General features: G+C 39.0%; 1 long non-coding RNA gene across 1 annotated transcript; it reads right to left on the reverse strand.

Annotated features, from left to right (window-relative positions):
* Positions 1-7,341: 7,341 nt before the first annotated feature.
* LOC113468809 lies at positions 7,342-7,917 on the reverse strand. The gene is made up of 2 exons (XR_003392429.1): positions 7,764-7,917; positions 7,342-7,527 (listed from the first exon to the last, which is right to left on the reverse strand). It is a non-coding gene; the product is annotated as an uncharacterized LOC113468809 (long non-coding RNA).
* Positions 7,918-8,676: the final 759 nt, after the last annotated feature.

Consider the following 8,676-nt stretch of genomic DNA (forward strand, 5'->3'; position numbering starts at 1 on the left):
CAAGTGTTCTTCGTGTCAATTTTGCCTCCAAAAAAACATTCATGAGCAGAGTTGCCTACTGAACTACATTTACCAACACATGCTCTGCTGGGGAGATTTGTGTTTCCTTTTTTTTTTTTTTTTTTTTTTTTAAAAAAAAAAGCCCTTGTGACTTGTGATAATGTGGCTATTTGCTAAGCCAGGGGTCGCCAACCTTATATGGAGCGCGAGATACTCAGATGACTAGGAGACACTTGGCGAGCTACCTTTAGTCTGGAAACCAAAATTTTACGACGTAACGACGTGAATTTTTGGTTCCCATAAGAATTTCTCTCAACTTGTGCGACTGTCTGCGAGTTGCAAGCTACCAGAAAATCGACGGGTTGGCGATCCCTGGATTTAGGAACCATTTTTTTAGCACCTTTAATTTTGAACATTAAAAAAATAGGGGTCACCCTAATTTGACTGTCGTGATTGGAGCATGACCGGAAAGGATAGTGGAGTCAGGACTTTAGCCACCAGAACGTGGCCTGGCGACCTGCTTAGCCTGCGTGGGTGTCCTTACCACACGGCACTGATCTCTCGGACTGATTAGGAAGATAAATACTCCACCAATGAGGTGAGTAGGTAGAGACTAGAGATTCTTAGATTCCAATCAGTGCAGAATTACGACCATGAAGAGAGTCGTGCCTGAAAGCTCGCAGCGGTCGGGAACTTTACGACTTTTTACACCTGGAGATCGTCAGAGCCGAGGACAGATTGGAGCGATAACGTATACCTACTTCATAATATGAACCTTCAGTACCTACATATGTACATACCTACCTACTTATATGACAGTATGTAGGTATTCTAAACGAGAAGTATGCAGAATAATGCAGATGGTGGCAGCAACCCTGGATTTACCAATTTGGCTATAAGGTAGCTCGTAGGAGTTCGAATTCCGAAAAGTAGGTGAACTCCGAAGAAAATCCACTCTGAAGGAAAATCTTTTTCAGCTCCTTCTTTTCCTTCTAGCTTCTCTCTTTCTTTTCCTTCTCTTGCTTTCTTCCTTTTCCACCTCTATCTGGTTTTCCTCTTAGTTTCTCTCTGATTCTTCTATTTATCTCTTTCTTTTCCATCCATTGGTTCTCTCTTGCTTCAACTTTTCTTCTCTTCGTTTCTCGTTTTCTTCCTCTTTCGATTTCACTTCTTGTTCTTCTTCTTTTTTTTTCCTTCTCCTTCTAAAATTCTGTCCACCGACGCAATGGTTTGTCCTACCTTTATTCCGAGTCCAAATGTCCTTGGTTTTGGTCTTGGTTATGATTTATGTGATATCTTTAGCCGGAGCGTATTTAACACTGCATAAATCACACCGCAGATTCCTCTGCATTTGGGATCAGTGGTTCAGTCCACCAGATTCTCTCTCTCTCTCTCTCTCTCTCTCTCTCTCTCTCTCTCTCTCTCTTTCTCTCTCTCTCTCTCTCTCTCCCTCCCTCTCTCTCTCTCTTGAAGAGGTTTGGTAGAGCCAACTTTAAGTTCCGAGGTCTTACCATCCCGAAAGCGAAGAGAGAAGGAAGACACGATGGAAGAAGGTCTTATTACAAAAGTTTACAAAGGTAAAGTTATAGGTAGGTAAAGTTTACAAGAATTATTGTACGTAGGTATAGGATTGGTTAATTTACTACTTTACCAGTTATCTACTTGCAAAACAAAAAAGTCATTGAGGTATACGAGAATTTCATTGAGATATAAAACCTGTAAAAGGACAAATATTTTATTTGAACCCAAACATCAAAAGACACTAATGTTCAGAATATGATAATCATTTACTTATGTTTAAAACCAAGCAAAATATCTAAGTAGATGAGAATAGTACTAAATTATGGGACTAATGCGAAAATTATGTAGAGAATAATATGTATTAAAAGCAGGATAAAAAATGTCATATGTCATAACATTTTTTTTTCTGTGAATCATGGATCTAGCCGATATTTATGACATGAACTTAGGTTGAATATGAGTATTGAGATTATCAAGGATTAATAGGCAAAAAATACCCAAAAAACTAGTTACTGTACTTCTACTACTGCTCAAATAGGACTATAACTATGTATATAGACATACAGAGAGTCCCTTTTTTTCCTAGTAAAAGTGACACATCCACTACTGTGCTGTCGGTATCGATTTTTTGTATACATAATTCATAAAAAAAAGTATTAAAACCAATAACTTAATGATTATTAATTGAGTATTTTTATTGCCATCCCACCTAAATCGTGCATTCATTCATTCATTCATTCGTTGTTAACCCATGCGAGCCGAGGCCTACATTAAAAGTTACACCAATCTTAACCAAATCGTTCTCTTTTTCGCTGATATCTCCGTCGCTCCACGTCAGAGTGCATCGGGTATTCGTCTATTGAAATTCCCTACTATTTTCACTATTATTAGATATATATTATTTACTCAGTACCGGTCTGGAGTTAGAAGCGGTTAAATTCCAGCAAGATCCAATGGAGAGAAAAAAAAGTGCGGCTCTTATGGGTTAATGATTTAAGCCCGTCATCTAAATTCATCTCAGTAGGAATGTTTTCAAGATCCCATAACTCATCTGGATTCTTATTGTATTTCTGCAGTCCGTCCTACTCACAACATGTCCACCGGTTGTCGTGTTGCCTGTGCCGTAGCATGCCCAACCTACTTCCACCTACGCGCCATTGTAGTGCAGCTCGAATCACACCCTGTAAACAAAGTTGTTACGACGGAGTGTAGTCATACGAAATTGTATGGTGTCATAGGGTGACTAAAACATCTAAAAATTGAAGAAGAAAGTGGCTCAAATTGTGTTAATGAGACTGAGTGCACTCCAAATTGACGGACAGAATGTACATAGCCGATGGTTATACGATGTTGCATGTTGTTCCCGACTGAACCATGAAGTTAATCAACGTCGATCGTGGATGGTATCTGAACCGGTGATCGTTTTGGTTCAATATCTGTCGATTATTTGGGAAGGCACACTCAAACAAGAGACAAGTAGATGAAAGCTAACAATTAGGTGGGAACTGTGAGTAGGTATACTTTACTTGGCACTTTGTAATTTGGTGACCAAGGGCTTTCATTATCTAAAATCGGGGAAATATAGCTTATGCCGTTACCGTTAGAGTCTCAAAAGTTTTCAGTTAGTCCATACTTCCAAGATAAATATATACTCGTGATTTTGGGCCGGCCCAAAATTAAAATTCTTCTTCTGATTCATTCAGCTACCCGAAGATAACTTGTGTATTTTATGCGAACCGGTCTGAAATATTTTGCACACATATTTTGGGCATATTCTTATTATTATTATACAATTGAATCAAACTTTATTTACAGATACAGATGGTAACAATATAAATACAAAATATAAATACAAAATAAAGTTTGATCAAGGGTGGGGTTAATGCCTAAGGCATTCTCTACCACCCCACCCTTGATGTACAGAATATAGTGTTAACATGAAATTATATACAAAATAAAAGGATGGATATCTTCTTCTTCTCCTTCTTCTCCTCCTTCTTCTTCTTCTTCTTCTTCTTCTTCTTCTTCTTCTTCTTCTTCTCCTCCTCCTCCTCAAATGGAGTTCGCTTTTATTCATAGTTCTGCCACCTACCACCAGGAGTGCCAGAAGCCATATACCTACCATCCTACCTATGTACCCGCAAGATCTATGCAGTTCTACCCGTCCCGGAACGAATACAAGAAACAAGATATAACTAGGGCGAAAAAAGAAGAGAAATAATAAAATACCTTCGTACGAAGTAGAGAGGTAGAGAGAGAGAGAGAGAAAAAACGGAAAACTTAAATTGAATATATTAAAGTTAAAGACGAAGCAAGAGGGAGGAGGAGGAAGAGAAGGAGAGAAGAAGAGGAGGAAGAGAAAGAGGGGAAGGAGGGGGGAAAGAAAATTGTGTATAAGCAGAAGATTGAAAAAAAAGTGTGTGTGGAGAGAACAGGAGAAAAAAACTAAGTCAAAAAGTAGCACAGACCTTCCTCCAAAAGAAGGTGAAGACCGGAAGAATCCAAATTTGCATGCTACCTAACGCTACCGCTACGTATGGAAAATAGAGACTTCCCCAATGTGACCTTTGAAGAAAAGCCAACTAAAGGACATAAAGAAAGAAAACGCTAAATTCCTCTTTTGGAGCCCCAAAAGCACGCCGGGAGGCGAGATTTGTCCTAAATAGGTCGTCCTAGGAACGGCTTGTTTTCTCCTATCCTGTCCCCCTCCTCTTCAATTTCATCACAACACCTCCGTTGTTATAGGTATAGTTCCCTCTGTCAAACCTCTTGGAAAAAAGGCAAAAAAAAAGTAAGAGTTCACATCGTTCGTTCAAAGCTCCCGTCACCTCCAGGTACTTTGGGGAAGCAGACATGATAAGGAATGCACGCAGAAGGGTAGGACGAAATCGTGAGGAAACAGAAAGGGAAATGTATAAGAAGGGAAATGTATAAGAAGCGGGAGAGAGATATACAATGTATTGTAATTGAAATTTCGAGGGAATGAAAAAAAGGGGGAGAAATGAGATGTGAGAGGGAGTTTTTTTTTTCGTCAAGGGATTTCTAACTCACATACCCACCTTTCCAATCGTACCTCTTTTTACTGAAATCTCTACTTTTCTTTCCATACCTGTTTTTATACTCTCGTCAGTAACTCAGTTGGCACTTAACCTATAAGCAGTACCTACATGAAGGTAAAATAATCCTTTTAGTACCTTCCTTTAAGCACTAGGAATCAAGGTAGATATAAAGTAGTGCTAACAAATAGTCATCTTCTCCTTCTCCTCCTCTTCCTCCTTTCTTCTTTCTCTTGTCATCCTGGCAGCGAAAAGTGGTTCACAATGGGGTCACTACATTTATGATGAACATTTTTGTCTTCTTCATCATCCTTTTCTTCTCCTTCCTCCTTTCCTTCTTCTTCTCTTTCTCTCTTCTTCTGACTGTCCTCATTCTCCTTCTTTTTACTTTTTTCCTTTAAATCAATTTTCTTATTGTAGGTACTCCTCCCTTAACCCTCTTATACTCTACCTTAAGCCCCTTTTTCTCGTCGCTTCCTGATTTTTACTTTTTTTTTTTTTCATTTTCTTTTTAGTCGCTTTTCCTCCCCCCCCCTTTCACATTAAGCGGGATGAGATATAGGGAGGGCAAGGTTCTTCTTCTTCTCCTTCTTCTTCTTCTTCTTCTTCTTCTCGTTCTTCTTCTTCTCTTCTTCTTCTGCCTTCATCTTCTTTTTTTTGAGTTCAAAAAGCGAAGATTTTCCCGTGAGAGAGCTGCTTACAAATATATCAAATAGAGCAGGGGTGGGCCACCAACCTTGCCTTCGAGAGCCGCCAATTCCATAAAAGCCGATTCGGGGCCGCCCCTAAAAATAAAGCCTCAGAATAGGTTCAGGGCCCCAACCCCCGCCAGCAACCGTGGAAGACACACCTTGACTTCCCTATTGAAGTTTTCTGCTAGAGGGTAGAGTCTGTTCTGATTAGTTTTTGCCTCCTTTTTTCCCTCAAAAGATGGACGTTCTGAAATCGAAGAGAGAAGGAGGTCAGGATAGGAGAAAGTCGGCCGTTCCGAGAACGAACCATCTCTGTTTCGGATAAAGGCGGGAATCGTACCCGCGACCCAGCGCTTACAAGGCAGAGCTTTTTACCTCCTCCTTTTTTCCTTCAAAAGATGGAGAAAATTTACACGGCCGTATTTAACCTCCCGAGGCCGTTCGGCCTTCTGAATGGCCGGTTTGTGCTTAACTCTTAAACGTCCTTGACAATAGTAGGTACACGAAATTCAATCTTCCGTCTGCCCTCCAAAATCGATTGAAGTTCAATTGCCATCTATTATTAGCAGAGGGTTTTAAGCTGCATTTTTCGCTGTGAAATCATTCCAACCCTAAATTTGTATTCGGTCTGGTGAAAAGCTTGAAGGTTTGATAAAAACGAAAAATTGGGCTCCAAAACCTGAAATTCCGAAGTGGTTCTTACCAGTTTTCTGAGGTGTATAAAACCCCAATTATCACGAAATGTAGTGCAACCCCCTATAGTCCCTAAACATATCGGTATACCTAGGTATATAGGTACAGTTATGTACATTATAGGTATAGAAACCTCTCCACTCGTATGAATAATTATGTATAATTTATACAGGGTGGCTCCAAAACTTACCCCATCAGATAGACGATTAAACACGGAAATACATAATGCTTGCCATTTATAGATGTTGTATCAAGCTAAAAGAGTAAGTGATCAGATGAAAGAAATATTTGTCGAATTGGGGCCATGGAACCCCGGTCCATTGACCCAACCGCTCCCCTAAATCTAATACCTATGTATTTCCAAGCTAGGAGGTTTGATAAAGGGAACTGTATCTGCTGAGGTCTTATCGTCCCGAAAGCGAAAAGAGAAGAAAGACAAGATAGGAGAAAGCCAGCCGTTCCGAGAACGAACCTAATCCGTTTAGGATAAAATTCAAGCCGTCCAGGAATCGTACCCGCGACCCAGCGCAGTGCTTACAATTAAGGCAGGCCCACTAATACCTTCCACTTCCAAGAATCCAAGCTAAATAGACTGGCTCTAGAAGTCTAGATTTAAAAATTCGATGAGAATTTTCTTGCCCCTATATTATCATTTTCCCAGACAACCCAGTATGTAATTCACTTTTCTTGCCCGTATGCTAACGTTTTTCCAGCCAACCCTGTATGTAATTCACTCGTACTACTACCTACTAACTCTATTAATTAGAAAAATAATTATTGTAAAAAAAGGGGAAAAAACTAGGAGAGTTCCTATTGAATTTGAAAAACAAAAGCGCGCGTTACATGCTAATGAAGGGGGTTATACTATTCAACAGGCAACAGGGACGATGATAAGTGGACCACAAGGGACGAGAGGGTTAATCAGGAACTTTACTAATGAAGAGGGTTATTCAACAGGCAACAGGGACGATCGTAAGTGGACCACGAGGGACGAGAGGGTTAATCTACCACCTAACCCTTAGAGCTCCATTATTATGTGGTCAAATTCTCAAATAAATGAGGATAAAATTCCATACCTCGGCTAGAATCAAACCCACGCCCTCCTGATTACCAGGCGAGCGTCTTGACCACTACGCCACCGAGGCAGATAAATGGATATGATAAATTGATCTTGTACCTACGCTACGTCAGAAGAGCACTGATCTAACCTATGTTAGGTACCCAAACAACAGCCCAGTCATAGATAAGTGTTATTTCTAATGTTTCATTTTATTTTGTTTCAGATTGAATGGGCAAAAGAAGAATTGAATTACCTACCACTAGCGAAATCTTGTTTTCATTGTTTCCTATATTTAACGTTTTTAGTTGAATAATAGGTACCTATCTATACCTTGATTTACCTCCATATTTACTTTTTCCATTATTTATTTTATTCGGTGATAGGCTTACTTAATATACCTGATTGTATGCTGATTCATGATACCTATCTGGGTACCTATTTTACTTTTTGACTGTCATTATAGCTAGAGTAGTAGGTACTTAAGTTAAGCAACGTCCTACGTGACCTATCTATACCTTGATTTACCTCCATAATAGGTATATTTATTTTTTCCTATCTATAACTTGATTTACCTCCATATAAGTTTACTTTTTCCATTATTTATTTTATTCGGTGATAGGCTTACTTAATATACCTGACTGTATGCTGATTTATGATACCTATCTGGGTACCTATTTTACTTTTTGACTGTCATTATAGCTAGAGTAGTAGGTACTTAAGTTAAGCAACGTCCTACGTGACTGAAAGACGGAGGAGAGACCTCGTGAGAATCACAAAGAAACGGCAAGTTGGTTTAACTCCACCAACAAATACAATTTATTTGACTAGTACATGGTATCATTTAATTTGATTTTTTTTTTTTTTTTTTTTTTTTAACAAAAATGTGTTGGCTGTTGGTAGAGCGCTCATCTTTTGACCAAAGGGAGAAGTTTCACCTGGTGATACTTTTTTCTCTGAACTTACTGGGTTATTTTTATTGTTACATATGTATTAGTAAATCATAATATCTTGCTTCTTTTCCATCCAGTATGAGTTTCATATTGTTATTTTTCTTCGTTTTTTGTATCTTCTTGAGCACAATAAATATTTCATTCGCTGAGGGAAATAAGCTCATAGGAAAATGCTTTAGAAAATGGAGGAAAAATGCTAGTAGACTCATCTGTTGGTCTACAGTAGTCTACACTTAGTGCTAGAAAAGAAACCAAATGCAGTACTTTTATGGGATTGATAGAGTAGAGAACTATAACTGCTGAGGAGCTGAGGGCATTAGGAATTGAACCCGCAACCTAGCGCTCACAAGGCAGATGCGCTACCTATAAGCAGTACCTACATGAAGGTAAAATAATCCTTTTAGTACCTTCCTTTAAGCACTAGGAATCAAGGTAGATATAAAGTAGTGCTAACAAATAGTCATCTTCTCCTTCTCCTCCTCTTCCTCCTTTCTTCTTTCTCTTGTCATCCTGGCAGCGAAAAGTGGTTCACAATGGGGTCACTACATTTATGATGAACATTTTTGTCTTCTTCATCATCCTTTTCTTCTCCTTCCTCCTTTCCTTCTTCTTCTCTTTCTCTCTTCTTCTGACTGTCCTCATTCTCCTTCTTTTTACTTTTTTCCTTTAAATCAATTTTCTTATTGTAGGTACTCCTCCCTTAA

This window comes from Diaphorina citri, unplaced genomic scaffold (assembly GCF_000475195.1).
Source record: "Diaphorina citri unplaced genomic scaffold, Diaci psyllid genome assembly version 1.1 scaffold858, whole genome shotgun sequence".
Taxonomy (NCBI): Eukaryota; Metazoa; Arthropoda; class Insecta; order Hemiptera; family Psyllidae; genus Diaphorina; species Diaphorina citri.